This window comes from Phyllobates terribilis, unplaced genomic scaffold (genome assembly GCF_046119375.1).
Source record: "Phyllobates terribilis strain yellow unplaced genomic scaffold, ASM4611937v1 Scaffold_3__8_contigs__length_932513732, whole genome shotgun sequence".
NCBI classification, from domain to species: Eukaryota; Metazoa; Chordata; class Amphibia; order Anura; family Dendrobatidae; genus Phyllobates; species Phyllobates terribilis.
Window position 1 is genome coordinate 229,203,571 of NW_027362763.1, and position 23,151 is coordinate 229,226,721.

Below are 23,151 nucleotides of genomic sequence, written 5' to 3' on the forward strand. Positions count from 1 at the left end.
AGGCAAAAATAAATATATTCAAGATAAATAGATAGATAGATAGATATGAAATAAGCAGATAGATAACAATAGTCTAGAAAGGTGTTTAGAGAAATCACAATAATATAAGCAAGATAGACATACTAAAGATGAAAAAAAGTGAAGAAATACACACATAAACATATTTCTGTTTCATTATTTGCACATAAGCACATCTATTTTTGATGTTTCTGGATTCTTTAACCTAGTTGTGTCTGTAGTATTTTCCCCCAGTGTTTTCCTTGTGTATCCCGGTCAGTCCACCCGTGACAGCCGTGTCCCTCGCCAGCACAGGAGCGTGTCACATAATGAATGTAGATGTAGATCGTGTTCGGTATCAGAGGGAATAAAGTGCTGGAGTAGTAATGTGTGATGTGCGGGTGTAGTATGGGAGCGGTGCTGCTGTCCGGCCATCTGGCTGTGCCCCATGCTGGATGGTCTGAGCTGAAATCTCTTCCGCTCTACTCTCCGCTTGTATTGAATTCATCAAAAGCAGAACTTTCCCGGAGATTTTTTTTTAAGAAGGGTAAAATAATAAGGCGACCACTGTGACATTCTCTGGGCCGGGGCCATTTTTCATAACGCAGCTGATACTCCTTTGTGCGGCTTAAGCGACCAAGCAGATGAATAACTAGAAAAGTCCACACAAAGTACAAGCCAGGAGATTGACTCCTCTATACAAACTTCACTGGGGATGGGGGGCACCACTTACACCATACACTGCTCTGCTATACACTACTACTACCCAAGTCATAAATGCCCAGGTGCCATTACCACCAATATATGCATGTGTGTGTGGGCACATCAAAACTTCCCATGTACCAGCAGAGAACAGCTCTATCAAGCCAGAGGAGGAATGATGCCTGCTGCTCAGGGCTGCGAAGACCTTGGTAAGTAAAGAGATTATTTAATAAACTGTGATGTCAGCACTGATGATGGAAGGAGCAAACCGTGGAGCAGGAGGAGTAATATCCTACACAAATGTGCATCTACAGTATATGTAAGGTGGCTACATGGATAGCTAGGGTAGGCAGAGGATAGATACAGGGCTAGAAAAATAGATAATAGATAAATAGAGAAATACATGGATGAAGAGCTAACCCAATGTAAGATAAATATCAGACAGATCGAAAAAGAAGACAGGCATAGGATTATATATATTAAGAGAGAAAGATAAAAAAAAGTAAAAAGAAGGAAAGAAAAAGAAAGGAAAGAAAATAAAAAACAGACAGAGAAGGTTAGAAAAAAAAAGAAGAGAAAATGGCTATACTAAATAGAGATAGATAGATAAATAGATAGATAGATGGGACATATGGATAGATAAATAGATAGATAGATATGGGATAGATAAATAGATTGAAGATAGATAGATAATAGCTAGGATAGATAGATAGGTATATAAATAAATAGATAATAGATAGATATGGGATAGATAAATAGATAGACGATAGATAGATAATAGCTAGGAAAGATAGATAGGTATATAAATAAATAGAAAATAGATAGATATGGGATAGATAAATAGATAGACGATAGATAAATAGATATATAGCTAGATGATAAATAGATAGATATATAAATAAATATTAGATAGATATATAGATAAATGGATAGAACATGTGGATATACAGCAAAGAAACACATACTTTTATCCTACATAGACAGGACAAGAAGACTTAGAGACTTATACACAGCAGGAATGCAGATTGGGAGAAGATATTCACTATATGTACACAATTTAGCAGTGCACTGATCTGTGATGACGTCACTACTTCGTGTATACTTGGTGATTATTGCCATATCTCATAATTTACCCCCGGAAACAAATAATTGCTGATTAGGAGCAGAGGTTGCCTGCACCCTGTTGCTGCCATGGCTGCCCCATGCCCTGTGCTTGGCCCCTTCCCTCCGTGCAGAGCCCACTCTACCTGGATATATGATGCTTATTTAGAGTCCCGGTACCTGATGGCTACAGAGACCTCAGTGACTTGGAGTGTAATTGAAGCATAACATGCCCTGGTCGCCCTATTGGCTGGCTAGGTAAATGAACACACATTGCAAGTGAACAGCACTTGACCTTTGCCTTTATGTTTGCTCAAATGTTTGCCTAAAACACAATCGGCCCTGACAAGAGTGCATGCTACCGTGTGACACCCCTATTCACCAGATAGATGTTCCCTGCCACACACAACCCACACCAGCATCTAAATGACCGTCTGGGGGCCAGCTCCTCCTGACATGGGCTACCAGCAGCAGCACATCAAGAGCCAGTCCCTACACTGCAGCCCCTAATACAATGGCAGGGGCTGGAGCCTTCCAGGAAAAACCAATATTTACAATCAAAGCAGCTCCCTGCCTCTTCTCTCTTCTCCTCTCCTCGCCACTTTATGGTTGTTGTCAGTGTCTCTTTGTAACCCTCTGCCCAAAGTCTGCCCAAAGTTCATATTATCAATATCATATAATATCTATAATCCAGCCATCCATCCATCCATCCCTCTACCCTATATTGTTGTTGCAATAGTAGGAAAGATCATTTAGTGGAAAATCCAATATCTATAATAGTCTGATTAGCATAAGCGTCTGCTGGAACAAGGGCATAGCCAGCAATCTGCCAGCTACAAATGACATCACATCCCACTCAGGACAACTCGTGAAGGGGAATCTGCAGGCAAAGTGACAGGAACCCTTCAGCAATATTGCTGTGTATATAGGTGGATGGAGAAATGATTCTCCTGCACTCATCATACCATTACCGGCATCTGCACTAGAAGTTGTAAAACTGAGCTTGCACTCACATTATCGACCATTTAATAAAAGTCATCTTACCTACAGTCTTCCACAGGACTGCAAGTAAAATGGAGTTCAGTCTATACAGAAATAAAAAAGCTTCATAAAAATCTAAGTGTGCTTTATGTGCAATATGAATGATGTGTGAATATGCATGAATATAAAAGTTTATTATTACTATTTTATTATCTAGCTATCCATCTATTTAACTATCTGTTTATGTGTATATCTGTGTGTACATTAGATACATTAGATAAAGAGATGGATGTGCATATGTATATATGCAAGGGCTCACTTTGAGAGTTGTATATAAATATATATATATATATATATATATATATATATATATATACACACACATATCTCTCAAGTTGAGCCCATATATACATATATATATAATATAATATATATACATCTGTCTATTTATCTATATATGTACACAGATATACACATAGATAGATACAGATAGTTAAATAGTTGGATGGATGGATAGTACAATAATAATAATAATACAGTTATTTATGATTACCTATGTGGATAGGACACGTTGAAGATCTATACAAAATAATGTAAAAAAAGAAAAATAATTATTTAAATAAGTAAATAAATAGAGAGATTCAATAAATAAATACATCAAATTTATGTATATTTGGCCCTAGGATGAAAGCATTGAAGAAATACATATAGCTGCTATGTATATGGTAGAATTTTTGAGGTTTATTGTTATGCACATTGTATAGGAGGCTTGTATTCTCTATTTAGAAGAAAATGAAGTCTGAAAATATGGATATTATGGATATTCAATTTAAATATATATATATATATGTGTATCCATATTTTATACATATTCAGTTCTCTAATATAACAAAATCTGAAAAAAGATTAAAAACTGAGAATAAAATGGAACAATATGGATCTTACAACCTCAAGTAGACAACCAATTTTTTACATCATTACATGTTCCAACTTAAACTAAAGTGAGTCAGTAGATCTATTCGCACGTTTGCGTGTTTTCATAGTCATATTTCCATACGCAGAATTTTCCAATGCATTGAAAAATCTCAAAGAAGTCGGATAAAAGTTACCCATAATTTTAGTGAATCTTTTAGATTTGTATGAAATCCATATTACAGACTGTTATATGTATCTGCAATATGGGAAAATCAAGATTAAAAAGAGAAAAACAGAAGATACAAATATGAGCAATGAAACAACACTATGCTTAAAAAAGAAAAATAGAGATATGGTACAAAGCTGGAAGCACATACAACCATTGATATTTTATGTCATTTTTTGTTTCTTACTTTTTTCTTGTTTGGATTTCACAATGATTGTGCAAGAGGCCTGAGAGGCGAATACTGGCCTAATACTAGGTGAAATAAGGAGCTAAATAGAGACAAAACGATTCATAGTTTCTGTTTTTTAGTTAATGCTGGATCATATGTGAATGTAAATGACGAAATCACGAAAATGAGGCCTTAATGAAACACAAGCCATGAAATCCTGAAAACCACAGCAGGTATAATATGTGTTTGTGGCTATGATGAGTTTTTGACGCTGCATATTTTCTGTGCAAAAATACAGCGTCTTACAGTTCCAGCAAAACGGATTTATAGAAACCTTCCGCCCACCGGGCTTCTTTTCTACACAGCGTAAACTGACCTGCGGTGCGTGTTTCACATCCGCAACATGTCAAATACTCTTGCAGCTGCGCTAAGTTTTCTGTGCAGATTTTCCCCATAGATTTGCATTTGATGCGGAAAATGCGCAAGTAAAAAAACCCACATATGTTTTTAGTTTGTTTCCACTGTGGAAACAAACTAAAAACGCATGTAATCCGCATGTGACCATATCAATGAAGCTTTGTCAAAGCCAAATACCTGGAAGTATTAAAAACAAAGCAGCTTTATTTAAAAGCATGACAGACCAAGAGACAAAAACTGCAGCGTCAAATGCATGATAAAACGCAGGTGACAAAATTTACATAATAAGTGCAGAAATGCTGCAGCAAATCTACAAGAAAAACATAGGGGGTGTGTTCCAGCTCCTGGTAAAAAATATTTTTTTTATTCCAAATAAATGTTAAAAATTGCATCCAAGGCAAATGAATGGAAAACGACACGTTTCAAACGTGCTCCAACATTCTTGGTCAAATTTGCAACATTAAACATTAAAACTTCACCAAAAGCTCATTGTGGAAATGTAGCCTTATAGTATGCACAAAAGATTATCTATCTATCTATCTATCTATCTATCTATCTATCTATCTATCTATCTATCTATCTATCTATCTATCTGTCTGTCTGTCTATCCATCTATCTATCTATCTATCTATCTATCTATCTATCTATCTATCTATCTATCTATCTATCTTTAGCTTGACAAAGGTTGTTCACAATGGAAACATTACCACACCATATGGGCTAATAAAGTCCACCTACCTTTTACAAAAGATATTTTGGAGTGCTGCCTGCCTTTTTTCTTGATATTACTACTACAAACGGATATTTGTTTGGGGGCCTTGTGCTGCTCCTATTTTGTTTTCTATCTACCTATCTATCTATCTATCTATCTATCTATCTATCTATCTATCTATCTATCTATCTATCTATCTATCTGTCTGTCTATCTTTCTTTATACACATATAGCATGTTAATACAGTATAGTTACTGTTCTTTATTTCGTACAACGCGACAGATCTTATGAAATGAACCGTCTAGACTTCTACATTCACATGAAACCTTAGCTAAGTGTTACATGCATTGGATTGCTGTCTGTAAGTAAAAGACAATACAGTCTTCTTAATATTGCTATGCTTGGGCTTCTTAATAACACAAATCTGCACTTCTCACCTCCCCCTGCTTGGAAGGATGTTTGAAAATGATCAACACAGGGAGCACATTTCCTTTCTTTAAAAGTGCACAGCACATGATGTAAGATCCAGGGAACTCGGCTCAGTGTGTAAGGAGCACTCCAAAAATGAATGGAGCAGTGTATGACTGCTATGGGGGAGGGGGAGAGCCTGCTCCTTGGCCTTGCACACTCACACTTGGCACATTAACACACAAGTATACGGCCCGCTGTAAACAATTGTACATTCAGCAGCGATGTGTCATGGAAGCTGAAGGAATAACATTGGCTTATCCTGAGGCTTGTGTGATTATGGAGGGTTATGATGATGTTTTCACTGCCCTGGAGCCACTTAAGGCAAAGTCCACATAAACTATCATGTGTTCTTATAGGATTTACACTCAGGCGAGTTGCCCAACTGAGAGGAAAGTGTTTGTTGACCGGTATTATAGACAATACAAGTTACACATTAGGGCGGTCAGGGGCACAGTGCTCTGCAGTTCTGCTGCACATAAAGACTTTTACATGTAGGTATATAATTATTACAATCAATGCGCATTCAATGCTCAATGCAATCAGCAAGGGCCGAGCCCTATAGCGACAAGCAGGCCTGATTTTAGAAAATGCTGGGTTGGGATTGTCCTTTATGCTGTTCTATGGAGCCGTGCACCAAGCACTGGTCTCTCCAGGCAATACGTTCCTGCTGGCTGCATGGCCGCGGCGTCGGAAGACTGGACTAACAAGATTTAGAACTAGTGATACTGTAAATAGTACATCTCGTAGGATCAAGTGTCCGTCACTATGACCAAGTCACAGATCCTTTATCAACGGTTTTGTTGTACATTGTGTGTAAGCTACATAAAAATTATCCGTCTATCCATCTGTCATTGCAGAGTGTAAAGAATCAGCAAGCCAATAAAGTGTGTGGAGACCCCAAAGTCCGGACCTCTGCACTTCTATGTACGAAAAAATAAAAGTAGGCCCATAATAAAAAACAAAAAACGCTGTTTTTATTCCATGTTCACAACGTTTTGACTACTAAAGTTGTCAAGTACTCGAGAAAGTCTCTTTCCTAGATACGTCCTGCACAAAGGCTTGGAGTAAAAGCAGCGTTTGTCACTCCATTGAAATGGGTGTTCTGCCTTTTTAGACGGTTCTTTATCTCTCTATTTATTTATCACATTAATGCATGTTTTATAACACTGAGGGAATTTTCGTAAATAAACTAAATATAATATCAGAGGGAGCAATCCTGTGCACATCCTCAGTTTTCCCTCCCCACACGGATCTGCTACAAATCTATGGCAGAATTTGCCCCTGACGTGTGGATTTTGCTGTGGATTTGGAGCAGATTTCACCCTACGCGTTATAAAACCACGGTGGAGATCTGCAGAGACTGACATGATGTGGATTTAGACTTTCCGCGCACATTTTTCTTAGTGCTGGTACTACTATAGAAAATCCAGGCAGAAAATCTTCATCACATCCGCTCTGTGTGAACGCATCCTTAAAGCAATTATTAAACTTATTGCAGAAACATGTTACCCATGGGAAAATTGAACTGTCCCTTTAAACATAACTGGCTGCACCTGCAGAAGAAAAATGACAATTTAGCACCTTTAAGCCACGTTCACACGTTCAGTATTTGGTCAGTATTTTACATCAGTATGTGTAAGCCAAAACCAGGAGTGGGTGATAAATGCAGAAGTGGTCCTTGTATTTCTTTTCTTCTGTTTGTTCCTCTCCTGGTTTTGGCTTACAAATACTGAGGTAAAATACTGACCAAATACTGAACGTGTGAACGTGGCCTAAGCTTAATCTCTGTCTTTCACGTTCATTTTGAATCTAGACATCAATATATAAGAAACCCTACCTTGAGATTGAAGTGGTCACCCCAAAATTCTCCCAAGATCTCCATACTATGATGAAAGCACCATAGAATCAATGGTGCTATATAAATAAATAATAATAATAAAAAGCGTATTCCAGAAGAAATGTGCAGTAGAAGCAGAAAACCGCATATAGTAACCATTGGGGTATGAGAACATATTAACGAAATTATCCCAAAGAGTAATAATAAGCAAAAAAGTAATAATAAGGCCACATTCACACATTCAGTATCTGGTTAGTATTTAGCATCAGTATTTGTAAGCCAAAACCAGGAGTGGGTGATAAATACAGAAGTGGTGACGTGTTTCTATTATACTTTCCCTCTGATTGTTCCACTCCTGGTTTTGGCTTACAGATACTGAAGTAAAATACTGACCAAATACTGATCATGTGAACATGGCATAATGCAAAATATTTGCTCAGCACATTCCCTTCTTAGCTATAAGTCTATGAACATATATTATGTATTAAGATGGGCAGACACCTCCTTGTCTTAAACTGTAGTGTTGGTTTCCATGGTAACAACATGTTCACTACGGTCCAAGGAAAGCAGCAATCCAGCTAGGCCGATCCATTATTACTGTGTTTCCGCTGCTGGGCCCAACTCATATGTTTGATTACAAGTGTAGGGAAGACAGTGGCTGGCAGCGGCCGGGGACTCCTGATAGACCAGAAAAGCCAAACAGCACAAGCTATACGCAGATCTCGAATTTGCTTGATTAAGTCAAGTTCATTTCTGTTATTCGCCAATATATATATATATATACATATATAGTTAATTTCTTCTTGAATGAGTCGCTCTGCTTACTATACTTGTTTTTTTTTTATAATATGTATCTAGTAAATGAAAAATTGAAAGGATTAAAAAATAAAGGAATGTAGGGGAATGTATGGAAACTAATGTAGGATGTGTAAATCATGGCAGGCCCTAACTTAACCTGAGGTCCATGAATGTCTAAGGCTACAACTCAAAAAACTTGGATGGTAAAAGGCTGAATTACTATTCTTACTTAACTTCTAATTGAAATTTCTCATAATGAAGAATGACCAACATCGATTTCACTGATTTTTCCATATGTTAAGATATAATCTCTAGAAATCAGAGTATTTGATTAAAAAAAATATTTTTTATTTAATTCATCCATAAAAAAAAACACATTGTGATATTTAGACCAAAAATGGCCTCGGTCAAGCAAAAAAATAATTAAAAAAACACATACATCTTGTCTGCTTTTTGCTTGACAAAGGCCGTTTTTGGATGAAACATTGCATTGATTTTTTTTTCTGGATGGATTAAATAAAAGCTAATTTCTTTCATCGGATCCTCTGGAGCATTGGATTTCTGGAGAAACTTTGGCTGAATGGAGAAGCTGGGCCAAGCTCCCACATGAGTACAGTGATGGTGCATTGGCTTTTTTTATACTTTTGAAATATAATTTACACTTAAAACAAAATATATATATTCACTTCAAAATAATTGTTAAGTAGTTTGTGGACTTCACCACCAGATTGCAAAATGGTTTGGCATGAAAATGGTTAAAAATGCTTACACACTATGCTACAAAATATTGAGTGAACATTTTGGAAAAATGGTAATTTATATTATTTTGCATGGCCATGTTGTGTTTTTACCCCCTGGGAAGTTGGGGACAATTTACCCAACTCTATGCATTATTAATACATTCCTCTATTGTACCATGGGGCAATAATTTATAGGTTGGTTTTAACCAAACACTACAAAGTGATTGAACCCTATGGGGCCTAAGACCCATTTTACGAGTATTTTCCGAAGCAGAAGTTTTGCAGGACAGATTACACAGATTTATTTTCTTATTACGTTTTACATGTCCTAATAAATAATGAATGAATAATGAATGAATTGGAAAATTTACTAAATTTCTTAATTGTTGCTTAGCTGATTAGAGCCTTTTCTCTGGTCCTGTGTTTTATGTAACAAAAACATATAAACTAAACCCATAATGAAGGGTTTTACTGTCGGCTTATGAATGCCTATAATTATTCTATAGGATAAACTAATTACAATAACAACAAAAAAAATACGCAAGACACAAATTAGACAGGCGGAAAGCCGCTAATTAAATTTTACACAACTACGTAGGACATTTATTAATGAAAGTACAACTTTATTATTTTCTCAAATTTGTTAAAAAAAAATAATTCTTTTATTGTTCAAACTTCCAGAAAATACATTTGTCATAAGAGCCAACTTTGGTTCATTAATTATCAAACTGTATCAGTTTTCAGTTAATTTGACGAAACATAAAGGCCTGTTATGTGCACACAAAAAAAAGTCTTTTCTCCTCCATTCTTTTGATTTTTTTTTTTATAGATCAAAGGAAAGTAAGGGTAAAGAAAAATTGGCAGGCAAAGATATACATTGTTCTGGTGACAAGATGACTATCCTGAGGAGAATGGCTTCTCCATCGGAAGTAAAAACTCCCTTCTCCATCCTCCCTGGATACATTGTCTTAGAGGTTGCGCTATACAGTATGTTGCCATGGAAACGGAACCTGCTGCTGCTACAAAGTTTCAACACTGGCAGCTGAAGGAACCGGCGTTAGGAGCAGCAGAATAAACAATATTTTGATTCATTGGTGAAAAAGAAGGTTACGTAAAAAAAAACAAAAAAAAAAACAGGGAATGAATGCTGGTATTGTCCAAGTCTTTCTGAATCTGATTTACCATATCATAACCCCTAGGAAGAAGAAAACATCAATATCCCTAAGGAATGGAGATGTTTCTATGGAAAACCTAGGAATTTTAGGCCATAACAGATCTGGTGTAAAAATCAAAGAGATCAAAGGCAGAGCTCCCGGGAGTATAGATGCATTGCTGAATTAAAGATGGACTATGTAGACTACAAAGTACCTCTCTCTTTATTCAGGCCTCTGTTCAATTTCAAGGGAGGCGCTGTCTCCACATCCTTTCTGAAATAGACAGGCAGCGTTGGACAGGCGTGCAAAGGGTGATAACGTGAAAATCTGAAGTCAGAGGGCTTTTTTTTTTAAATAGTAAAATATATAAAAGACAAGTTAATTATTAATTAGAAACTTTTTTTAAAAAAAAGTGGTTTAATGTTATCTGCGATCTCTACAGATATTAGCAGATCTTCTATGTGCCACCAAGCAACTTAGTGAAAATAACCTTACTGGTTCTGTGGGATCCTAACATCTTCCCAGAGGTCTTTGCTTTTGACATCTTCATATTATGAGTGCCCAAAGGTTTCCAAAGATAAAAAAAAAAATTATGGCCATCGTGCCTTTTAATAGCAGTTTATAGAATTTGCATCAATTTTTACGCCTCTTGTTTCTCTTAATCTATTTTATGTCTCCCTTCATTGAGTACTATTACTTTAAGGCTATGTTCACACCTTGCGTTTTTGCAATGCTTTTTTTCCTGTAAGCAAAACCTGCTCTCATAGCAGTAAAGAAACTGCTTAAAAAAAGCAGGTTTTGGTGCATTTTTTGCTGCTTTTTTCGGTGAGATTTTCCTGCGTTTTTCGGTGCAGATTACATGTGTCATTTGTCTACAGTACAAGTTTAATAAAGTTAGTTTTATTTACTAAAATGCAGCAAAAATGCAGGGCTGCATTTTTTTCAATGTTTTTGCACTTTCTCATTACTTTCTATGGTGAAAAATAAGCTGCAAAAACGCTGCAAATTTCAAAAAAGCAGCATTATTCCAACTCAGTCCGGAAAAAAAGCGTGTGCATGAGATTTGTGAAATCTCATAGCTTTTGCTGGTACTATAAAAAGCAGGTTTTAATTTGCTTAAAAAAAATAGCAAAAAAACGTAGCGTGAACATAGCCTTTGGTTATCACAGAGTTTTAATAACATTTTTATGAATACGATTTGCTGTTTATTCTACTTTTACAATCGCATTGCTTTTTATCCTGGTCAGTGTGAATCTTTGCCTTTTTTTTTACAATCTGGACATCCATTGAATAATAAAGTAAAAATGGACAGAATCATTTTTCTTATAGCGGATTTGAAAATCAGATTAAAAATCAAAATAAGACAAAATGAAAACAAACACTAAATAGTTGGTTGAGTTTAATGATGTCTGAGTCATCAATTTAGGATGAAATGTTTAGCGTTAGCAGTAAATATCTTTTCTGCATTAGTGGTTGTCCTGCTATTCTTGGATTCGGACCAGTGTTTTTCAGCCGTAGGTGTTGAGATCTTCCCTGATCCGGTAACACGGCATTTTTTATTTGCTACCGCTTTTAGGGATGTTGTATACTTGAACATATAGTAGCTACAACTTTTCTGGAATAGTGATCGTATCAGAGTAAATATGACTTTCAACAGCCCCAATTTTTGGACAATATTAGGCCAAGTTCACACGTTCAGTATTTGGTCAGTATTTTATATCAGTATTTGCAAGCCAAAACCAGGAGAGGAACAATTAGAGGAAAAGTATAATAGAAACACGTCACCACTTCTGTATTTATCACCCACTCCTGGTTTTGGCTTACAAATACTGATGTAAAATACTGATCAAATACTGAACGTGTGCACGTGGCTATTTGGACACGGTTGCATCAGTCAGAACCAACTGTTATTTATATCATGAGCAAAACAGTTATAATTAACAAATGTAAAATCATCCCGGTCATCAGTGACAATCATTATCAGAGTACCAATTGTGGCAGGTAATAATACAGGATAAATCTGAAGTTCAATGCATGTGTAGCCTAAATCTTATTTTTTGACCAGTTTTAACGCCTGCCTTAAGGACCATAGGAATTCTAAGGACTGTCTTAAGGACCATAGGAATTCTTCATTTCTGTGTCACCCCATTCCGTGAGCCATAGCATTTTTCTTTTTCTTTCTGTTGACATAGTTGTATAAGGAGTTATTTTTGCAGAATGAGTTGGATTTGCCAATTACTTTATTTTTCTTTATTCACTTTTTGTAACTCTGCATTTCACCCTGTAGCCTAAATAAAAATACTACCTTTTTCCACAAGTTGGTACAATTCCAGCAACACCAAATATTGTATGTAAAGTTCTTTTCTGTTTTGCTGCTTTTGCCAAATAATAGCAATTTTTTTTGCATATTCCAAGAGCCATAACTTTTTACATTTTCTCCTGATAGGCCCTTATATGTGGGACAAGTCCTAATTTTTTATTTTATTATTATTTTTTTTTTGGGGGGGTGATATGGGAAAATATGCAATAATAACATTCCTTTTTTTACCATTCTTCATTGGTCACTGTGTGATGTAAATAATATGATTCATTTATGATGATTGTGGCAATTATATGTATGTATACTTTTATCAGTTTTACAAGACTACCACTTTCTATGGAAAAAAATGTTTGTTTGTTTTTTTTTTAATTGTGCATTTTCTTTATTTACCATTGTTTCATTTTTTTACATTTTACTATGGGACTTCATAATGGTATCTTCAGATTGCTAATATTATGCTTTGGTATACCAAAGAATTATTGCTCGTCAGTCTTCAGCATGATCTCATAGCTATAGAGCAATGGTAGGCCTTAAGGCCCTTTTATGCAATGGCAGTTTAGTGGAACCCCAAACTTGTGTCCACAGACCATTGATGACAGAGGGAGCCCCCACCATCTCATAAACTACCTAGATGGTGGGGTCTCAGCTCCTACACCTGCACAATCCAATTGAAAGAACTGTACATCCCTGTGCAGGAACACATTGTGAAAATTGATGTATCACTGTGGGTAAATGCAAGCAGTTCAGGAGATCAGCAATCATACTCAATAATAAAGAACCCTTAGCAATCTAGCACCATTAGATCCTGATCTTGCCAAGTTAAAAAACTTTTACTGTAACTGGATTTTGCATTCTCAGATATTACATAGATTAAGTAACTATGGTTTGGCACCTGGAGATTTTCTAATAAAACTTTTAGCGTTGGTCAAAATAATCACATTTTAATAACCCAGATTTGTTAATATTTGGTTAGGCTTGCCATATTTTTAAGATAGCCATTGGTCAACCGTTATTCCTCTGGATCCCCCTCTATTTGCACGATCAGCCTAATCGAGTGTGTTTGCTTTCTTATTATGAAAAGGGGTGTAAGCCTCTGCCAGACTCCTCTGTAGATGACTTATCACCAGTGTCCTCTCTACATCTTCTTATCACTGCCCCAAGTGCTGAATCCCTGGGACAGTTCTGCGCATTCATGCACAAGGACACCATACATGTCATGACGTCATGGCATTGCGCCCTTTTGTGCACTTGTGTACAACCCTCCCAGGCCTCATCACAGCCGTAAGTTCTACCCTAGCATGAGGAGACCTGGGGATTCAACACTCATGGCACTGAAAAATAAGATGTGGTTAGGACCAGAAGGGTAAAGGTGAGGAGCGGAGGGTTGGAGAGGTGAGCGGTGAGGCGAGTATAAGTATTTTATTTTTTTACGTCTTACGTTTATTATGCTCTTGGGTGTAGAAAGACCCCAGGGCTTAATAAAGAACATTAAATTGGAGAATAAGTTCTCTGCTAATCGACCAGGTGAATTAGAATTTTGCCTGATCTGCTCATCTTTAACCCTTTTTGACGTGAGGCGTAATAATACGTCTCTGTGACCCGGCCTTAATGACCAGGTACTTATTATTATGCCTCACAGATCGCGCCCGCACAGCTTTTGCCGCAGGGTGTCAGCTGATTGTGACAGCTGACAACTGGTACTATGTGCCAGAAGCGGTCCCGCACCGCTCCAAAAAGTAGATCGCAGCATTTCCGGGGCAGGCAGAGGCAAGAGCACCCATCTCACCTTGGTTCAGAGACCCCGCGCTGACAGCCAATCATTGCCCTTGTGACCCAATGTCGTCATGATGACATCCGGGTCACCAGGCATCAGGAAGTTAGATATATTGCACGCAGTGCACGATCTATCTAACTTGTGCCAGTGCAGAGCTGACAGCCTGCTTAGCATAGGGATACTGCTGCATCCCTATGCTATACAAGCGATCAGCCTGCAAAAAATGAAAGTCTCATAGTGGGACAAAGTGTAAAAGTGAAAAAAGTGTCAGAAAGTGAAAAAAAAAATCAAAAAAATTATAAACATTTTTTAATAAAATAAATAAAAAATAATTCAAAAACATTAAAAATATACTGTACCCATAAATAAATATTATTGTGAAAAAGAAAAAACAATAAAATTACCCATATTTGCTATCGCCGCATCCGAAATGACCTGACCTATAAAACTGTCCCACTAGTTAACCACTTTAGTGAACATGGAAAAAAACAAATAAAAAACAAAACAAAAACGATGCTTTATCATCATACCGCCAAACAAAAAATGGAATAAAACACGATCAGAAAGACATATGTAAATAAAAATGGTACCGCTGAAAATGTCATCTTGTCCTGCAAAAAACAAACCACACAGCTCCATCAGCCAAAAAATAAAAAAGTTATAACTCTCAGAATAAAGCGATGCAAAAAAAATTCTTCTGTTCTATAAAATAGTTTTTATTGTGTAAAAGCGCAAAAACATAAAAAAACAATATAAATGTAGTATCGCTATAAACGTACTGACCAGAAGAATAAAACTGCTTTATCAATTTTACCACACGCGGAACAAAAAACAAAAAACAGTTCCTGAATTGTTGGTTTTTTGTTTATTCTGCCTCCCAAAAATCGGAATAGAAAGCGATGAAAAAATGTCATTTGCCGAATATGGTACCAATAAAAACGTCAACTTGTCCCGCAAAAAACAAGCCCTAACATGACTCTGCCGGCCGAAAAATTATTGCAAAAACTAAGCTTTGCAAAAAAGCGCCTTTTAGTGTGTGATAGCTGCCAAACATAAAAACCTGATATGAATCTTGTATCACTGTAATCGCACCGACCCTGAAGAATAAAGTCGTCTAATCACTTATACCGCACGAGGAATGGCTTAAATAATAAACTCTAGGGTTAGGGTTGTGCTAGGGTTAGGGTTGTGTTATACAGCCAAAAAAAACACGCTGGGATTGCCTGCCATGCGTGGACAATCCCCGCATGTTTTTTTTTTTTTTTTTTGGGTGTCTATGAACCGTGAAACATGTGGTTACTTGAGCACCCACGATACTTGGTGCATACCCGAGTACCTGATGCAAACTCAAGTAGCGAGCACTTGCACTCAAGACTAATGACAACTTATTCAATATGATGACCTAATGTTATCAAATTCTGTGTCGTACCTCTTGGTTCAAAATGTTCACTATACCCCTTGATAACATCCTTGAGGGGTCTAGTTTCCAAAATGAGGTCACTTGTGGGGGGGTTTCCACTGTTTAGGTGCATAAGGGGCTCTCCAAATGCAACATGGCATCCGCTCTCGATTCCAGCCAATTTTGAATTCAAAAAGTCACACAGTGCTCCTTCCCTTCCGAACCCTGGCATGCACCCAAACAGTGGTTTTCTCCAACATATGAGGTATCGGCTTACTTAGGAGAAATTTCAGAACAAATGGTATGGCACAATTTCTCCTGTTACCCTTATGAAAATGCTAAATTGGGGGCTGAAAATTTTGTGGGAAAAATGTGAAAATTTTATTTTCACGGCTCCATGTTATAAACTTCTGTGAAGCACCTGGGGGTTCAAGGTGCTCACCACACATCTAGATAAGTTCCCTGAGGGGTCAAGTTTCCAAAATGGTGTCACTTGTGGGGGGTTTCCACTGTTTAGGCACATCAGGGGCTCCCCAAATGCAACATGGCGTCCGCTAATTATTCAAGCAAATTTTACATTCAAAAAGTCAAATGGTGCTCCTTCCCTTCCAAGCCCTGCCGTGCACCCAAAGCGTGGATTTCCTCCACATATGGGGTATCGGCGTGCTCTGGAGAAATTGCACAATATATTTTGGGGTCCATTTTTGTCTGTTACCCTTGTGAAAATAAAAAAATTGGGTCTAAAGTAACCTTTTTGTGAAAAAAAGTTAAATGTTCATTGTTTTCTTCCACATTCCAAAAATTCCTGTGAAGCACCTGACGGGTTAATAAACTTCTTGAATGTGGTTTTGAGCACCTTGAAGCGTGCAATTTTAGAATGGTGTCACTTTTGAGTATTTTTTTGTCATAAAGGCCCCTCAATGTCACTTCAAATGTGATGTGGCCCCTAAAAAAATGATTTTGTAAATTTTGTTGGAAAAATGAGAAATAGCTGGTCAACTTTTAATCCATATAACTTCCTAACAAAAAAAATGTTGGTTCCAAAATTGTGCTGATGTAAAGTAGACATGTGGGAAATGTTATTTATTAACTATTTTGTGTGACATATCTCTCTGATTTAAGGGCTTGAAAATTCAAAGTTTTAAAATTGCTAATTTTTTGCCAAATTTCGGATTTTTTCACAAATAAACGCAAGTCGTATCGAATAAATTTTACCACTATCATGAAGTACAATATGTCACGAAAAAACAAACAATCTCAGAACCAGTAGGATCCATTGAAGCGCTCCATAGTTATTGCCTTATAAAGTGACAGTGGTCAGAATTGTAAAAATTGGCCTGGTCATTAACAAGCAAGCCACCTTCAGGGGTAAAAGGAATAATGAGCACATTTCTAATTAATGGGATAATCACTTGAATTTTTTTTTATTCCCTCAAACCCATAATTCTTGTGGATTAGGGAAGAGTGTGAAAAATGAATTATAAAGAAAAATGAATTATAAATAAAAAGAGAAAATGTAGTGGGATTTTCAGGAAAATATAATTGTGATTTATAAATAAAATTGAGTTGTTTTGAATCTGGCAAAACCAATGGAAATCATTTTACCTCCATGTAAGATGGCAGGTTTGAATTTGCCCATCCACCCAAGCAAAACCCTATCTATTTAACTAAAGGAAGACATACACATTAGATGGCTATTGGAAGAACAATGCTTTGACCGATTGTTTGACCGATTGTCATTTAGTATGAATCTCCCACTCACAGGAGCGCTAGGTGGGGAGATCTTGTGTTCTCTAGAAGAAAGCTTATCTCTGGCGAAACAAAACAATTGGAAGTCTGAAATCATACATGCCTGATTGACATCTCCTTCAACAATCAGTCGGCCTGCAGACCCCATACACGTTAGGCTGTCTGACAAACCTGTCGATATTGGCATGTTGGGCTGACATTTTGATATGTATGGGGGCCTTAACTCTTTAAAAAAGATTATCTCAAAGTTCATCTTTATTAAAACCCACAATACTGTCATTATATGATGCAGATAACATTTTAGTTAAGGAAAAATATAGTAAATCAAATGACAAGTAAAAATAGTGTTCCATATTCATAAAACCATTGGACATCACTAGCTGAAAATGGAGCAGTTCATATGCATAAAACACAATTAGTGTACTCCACCTATGAATATACATAGACAAAGTTATAATGATTTTTTTCGATGAATACTAGTTACATCCATTGTACCAAATCCATTAAATTGACCAAATTTATAGGATATGTAAAATCTTTATTAATGGTTGATTGCAGTTAAATCATCGTGAATAATACAACATCAGGCACAACGAACATAGATCTTGCTGCTTTTGGCTTTTCATTAACAGACATGTAAAATAAGTTGCACGTATAATTGACAAATATTCATTGGAAAACATTATAAGCTGTTTAAAATGAATGGTAATACATTAATCATTTTGTAACTGAACTCATGGCATCTTCATGTAATCTGAAAGAGTTGGACAACACCTTCTCAAAAGTTGTAGTCCCTTGAGTAAAATGAAAAAAACTTATCCCAGCACCAATGTGACATTGCTGCAGCTAATCAGTGGCCACTAATAGGCTGCTTCAATCACACTTCCCTTGGATCCTACATGGATGTTCAGGGGAGATGTGAGCGCTGCAACCCATTAGCAAACGCTGATTCTCTGTAGTACTCACATAACATTATAACAATGTCAAATACACGCTGGGAGACACAGTGCCACCATCACTAGAATGGCGCCAGTGCGAGAGGTGTTTTTTTCTATTATTCTCAGGGCAATACAACAGTAGTGGACAAGCCCTTTAAGAGTGAAATCGGATATGCAATGTTTTGTCTGTTTTTTTTTAGCGAATATCAGAAGTGGTTTCAAAAGGAAAGGGAAATATAAGTGAAGGACTTCTTTATCAGCTTTGACTCATGAGTATCATAAGCTTGAATTGAAAAACTGCATCAAAAACTAAACCTCCAACTACCCCAAAATAGCCTTTCAATGTATACTACCATTAGAATGGCTGTATTGAGCAAGTAATCTATGCTCATCTTTATGTGATCTCCTATCCATGGGAGATAACTTGCTAATCACTGGGAGTCTGACTGATGTGACCTCCAGAAATCCAAAAATTGGGGCCATAGAATTGTTCTGAATGGAGCAGAGGTGCACATGTATGGCCCCTCTCTCAATTCATTGTCTATGGGACTAGCTAAGTGTTCAGACCGCAGTCCCATAGACAATGATTGGAGCTGGGGCTGCCCTTGCGCACCCCCGCTCCATTGAGGATGGGGCTGAAGAGCAGCAGGGTTTCCCAATGGTCAGACCCCAGCCACAGGGAATTTATCCACCATTCAATGGATAAGGGATAACTTATATTTTTGGGAATAACCTTTTAAAATGCTTGTCTTGGCTTGATTCATGATCTCCCTTCATGAAAACCAAGAAGCTTTTAGTTACATGTAGGCTGGGAACTTTCTACTTAGGAAGTCTTGTATGTCCAATCTTCATTGTAAAATGAACAATAAAAATATAAAATTTGAAAAGTTATGTCATTCTGCTTCTTTGGTGCCTATCTGATTCTTATGTAAAAGTTACCTTTACTTTAGAACTCGCTCCGAGCTAAGCCCTGGCTTCCTTATATGTGTCTGAATAGAGAGACTATAATATTTGTGTAAGGGCTCGTGCAGATGACTGTATTATCGTTCTGAGTGCGACAAAACATGTCATCGCACTCGAACCAATGTTAGTCTATGGGTCTGTGCACATGTCAGATTTTTCCTCGGACGGAGTCTGTACTAGGAAAAAAATCACTGCATGTCTGAGATTGATCCAATATTCAGATCGTACTTGATCAGGCAAGTCAATGAGTGAATGGAAACCATCAGACTGTACTCAGATGACATCGGAGTGCAGTCCGATTTCCGCCCACTGACACAATGGAGACATTGGAGAACTTTTGCTCTCCATATTCTCCTCACAGCATGCTCGGATTCTCTCATCTGAAAGAATCGGATCACCCTATGCTGACACTATGATCACGCTCTGATCAGAGTGTCATTTGTATAACTGGCCCAATTCTCTCAGATGAGAAAATCAACATCCCCCTGCATGAGCCCTTACTGTCCTTTATCTCCACAGCCATTGGTTAAATTATGATATCTTATGCCTCCTAGATTTACCTAAATGGTTGTATCCTTTGTCTTAAAGAGGATCTTTCACCAAATTTTTCATTTTGTACTGGACACACCATGTAATTGTGTCTGTAGAGTGGAATAAAAAGTTTTTTTTTTAAATATCGCCTGTCCGTTGCCGAGATATTAGTAATGAAATATTTGGCGCCTAATGAGTTAACATTTGTTAAGTCCAAGCTGGCGTTATCACAAATTTGTCACTGGGGTGTGTACTTCTGCCTCCTTTGTGACCCTGACCAACCATAAGCAGGCAGCAGCATGGAAGTGCAGAGGGTCTTGTGATAGGATCAGCCGGATTGTGCAGCCAACATAAGCACTGAAGTCCAGATAATGTTTTCAGAACTTCTGTGTTGTGTAATATATCTTCAATGCTTAGAATTCAGGTGTAAATTGCTTTGAAAAGTTGCCAAAATTTTGGCGCAACTCGTAGTTGTGCAAAAAATTTGCGACTTGGCTTTTTCATGCCAGTTTCTACAAGCTCTGCAAAAATGGATAGAAATGGGGTGGGACAGGGGTGCAATTAGGGGCATGATGCTATAGCTGATCTAATTCATGATGACCTGTGGCTGCCACTATGCCAGAAATTTTACTCCAGTTAAAGACTGGAAGAAGAATTCTGGTGAGGTGCATGGATCAGGAGACTCTGACTCCACCATGGCCCCTCATCATAACTGGCAAGAATATTCCCAATCTTAATGAATTGGGACCTTTTTCTTCTTCATATAATTGTACAATATTTGTATAAGAAAACAGACCTATTTTAAGAGCTTTAGGCACCTTTGAGCTTTACCCATCCCTCTTTATAGACAAATAGTGGGTTTCCAACTTTACTGTAGGCTCTTTACTTGTATAATCATATCACTGGTTTTTAACTTGTAAAAAATAAACCACTGGCAATAAAATTTTTTTTAAATTTTTTTTAAAAGAAATAACTATATTAGTTTGTTTGGTGAGTAGCTTGTACCATGAATTTAGGTGGCATTTGAACTGCCCGACTGTGGCTCCTAAATGACCTCATGTTGGCTACATAGAAGCCTACCGGAGGGTCGTTCAAACTTCTGTTCGCTCAGAACGATTGTTAACTTGATCATTCTTTATGCACAGAGTTTAGTTATTCTCGGCAGCACATGCCCTGTTTACACAGGATAAAGTGCTGCTGAGAATAATGATTCCTAAGCAAGTCATTTTGCCCGATGAACAAATGTTTTGTTTACCCATTGGGTGATCAGCAGCCTATTTATCAGAAAATGAGCGTCCCTAGGAATACTCCTTCCCAATAATCATTGTAAGTGCACTGCAAATTTTTCTTGCAACTTTAACATTCACTTTGCCAAAATACCATTCATTTTGTGGGTCACATTATAAAAGGCAAAAACTATTCATGTATATAAAATAATCACTGACCTCCATTGGGACAATGTTTCCTGACAGTTGCGACACCCCATTTCCTCATATGCTCCTCACCCCATTTGCGACACCCCATTTTCTCATATGTCTGCCAGATACCTCTATCATAGGAAAACTAACCTGCCATGTCCTGGTTTCCCTAAATGTCCGAACAGGAAACTATTTCCATTGAAATTGAAGGCCAGTTTATGGGCATACCAACATCCACATTTTTTGGTTAAACAACTGATCAATATAGATCAGCCAATTTTTTTTTATATATTTCTTTGAGGCTAAGGCTATGTTCACATGTTGCATTTTTGCTGCGTTTTTTTCTGCAGGCAAAACCTGCGGTCTTGGCATTAAAGAAGCTGCTTACAAAAAACAGGTTTTGGTGCATTATTGCTGTGTTTTTTGCTGCGTATTTCCTGCGTTTTTGTCAGGTACCTTTGTCTCTTGTTGCATGCTGATAAAGTTTAGAGCCCCCCCCAAAAACATGATGCAACTTCCTGAGTTTGCTGCACCAAAAACGCAGCAAAACATGATACCTGCATTTTTTGCTGCGTTTTTTCACTTACTCATTGCTTTCTATGGGTGAAAGAATGCTGCAAAAACGCCGCAGCTTACCAAATCAGTCAGGAAAAAAAACAATGTGTGTGCATGAGATTTCTGAAATCTCATAGCTTTTGCTGGTACTGTAAAACGCAGCTGAACATTTGCATAAAAAACTCAGCAAAAAATGTAGCAAAAATGCAACATGTCAACATAGCCTAATGGTGCCAAAGTGCAGCAATGTACAACAACCTAAAGACACATTATAAAGAAACTGTAGCCCCCTTAATAAGTAATGGATAGAATAAATGGTTGCACTGAATCGTTTGCAATGAGCAATGACTCTCTAATCTGGCTCATAAAGTGGAAGTCCTGAAGAAGTGACCCACTATTTATGGCATTCACGTGGCTTCGGAAGGTGTAGACAGTGGTTGTCCTAATTAAGACAATCCTTCTCTTTAGATAATAACATTTTGTTTTTATTTCTGTTTAAGGCATTGAAAGCTGTTTCTTTTTTCTTATTTTATATGCTACTTCTTTTACTCTATGTTAATTTAAGTATTCTTGCAGGGATATGGAGATTTGATCTGCAGAATGAACGCTGAGCTATGCATGCATGATTTATGAAACCGTTTTCGTTGAAGTTTAGTTGTATAGTTAAAATTGTAATATTATATGCATTTGTACCAGTGCCTTTGTAAAGTAACCGTCCTAAAACTGATCCAGTCAGCACTTCTATAACATTGGTTTCATCAAATCAAAAGATAATAAATTACCAGGTAAACAGCCATGTCGAAAATGTGTCAACATATAAGCGTTAATTAAAATTGTCTTTACGTGGGTTTTGCTTCACTTTTGTCTTACGAACAAATGAAATGAAATTTGTGTGATTGAAGTCACTTGTGAAGGTCAAACATTCTGCAAAACCACATTATAGACCGTAATTTTACTATGAAGCGCATGGGTCTGATTTTGCGGAATTGTTGCAGTCGTCATGGTCTATATCAATGAAGTTAACTTAAGCACAGCCTTGAGATTCAGCTGTTTAGTAAGATCTAATTGATGGTTATCAGAGATTCAGACAGCAAGAGATATTAAAGCTCTATATACCGCAGTTGTGATGTTACAATGACCTGGCCATTAATATTTTTTCTTATTGGTCCAGGCTGGAACTTGTAGTTTAACTTTTGTCAGGAGCTAACATGAGTTTAGGAGATGGAAGATGAAGCATTATAGATCAGTGTACATTACTGAAAAACAACAATATACTGAAATGAT

The 23,151-nt window shown here is 37.1% G+C and overlaps 1 long non-coding RNA gene across 1 annotated transcript in view; it reads left to right on the forward strand.

Moving 5' to 3' along the window:
* The first annotated feature begins 624 nt into the window (after positions 1–624).
* LOC141258052 (uncharacterized) overlaps positions 625–23,151 on the forward strand; it is a 384,140-nt gene continuing 361,613 nt past the window's right edge. The window contains exon 1 of the long non-coding RNA XR_012318181.1: positions 625–908. This is a non-coding gene — a long non-coding RNA (uncharacterized lncRNA). The remainder of the gene's footprint in view (positions 909–23,151) is intronic.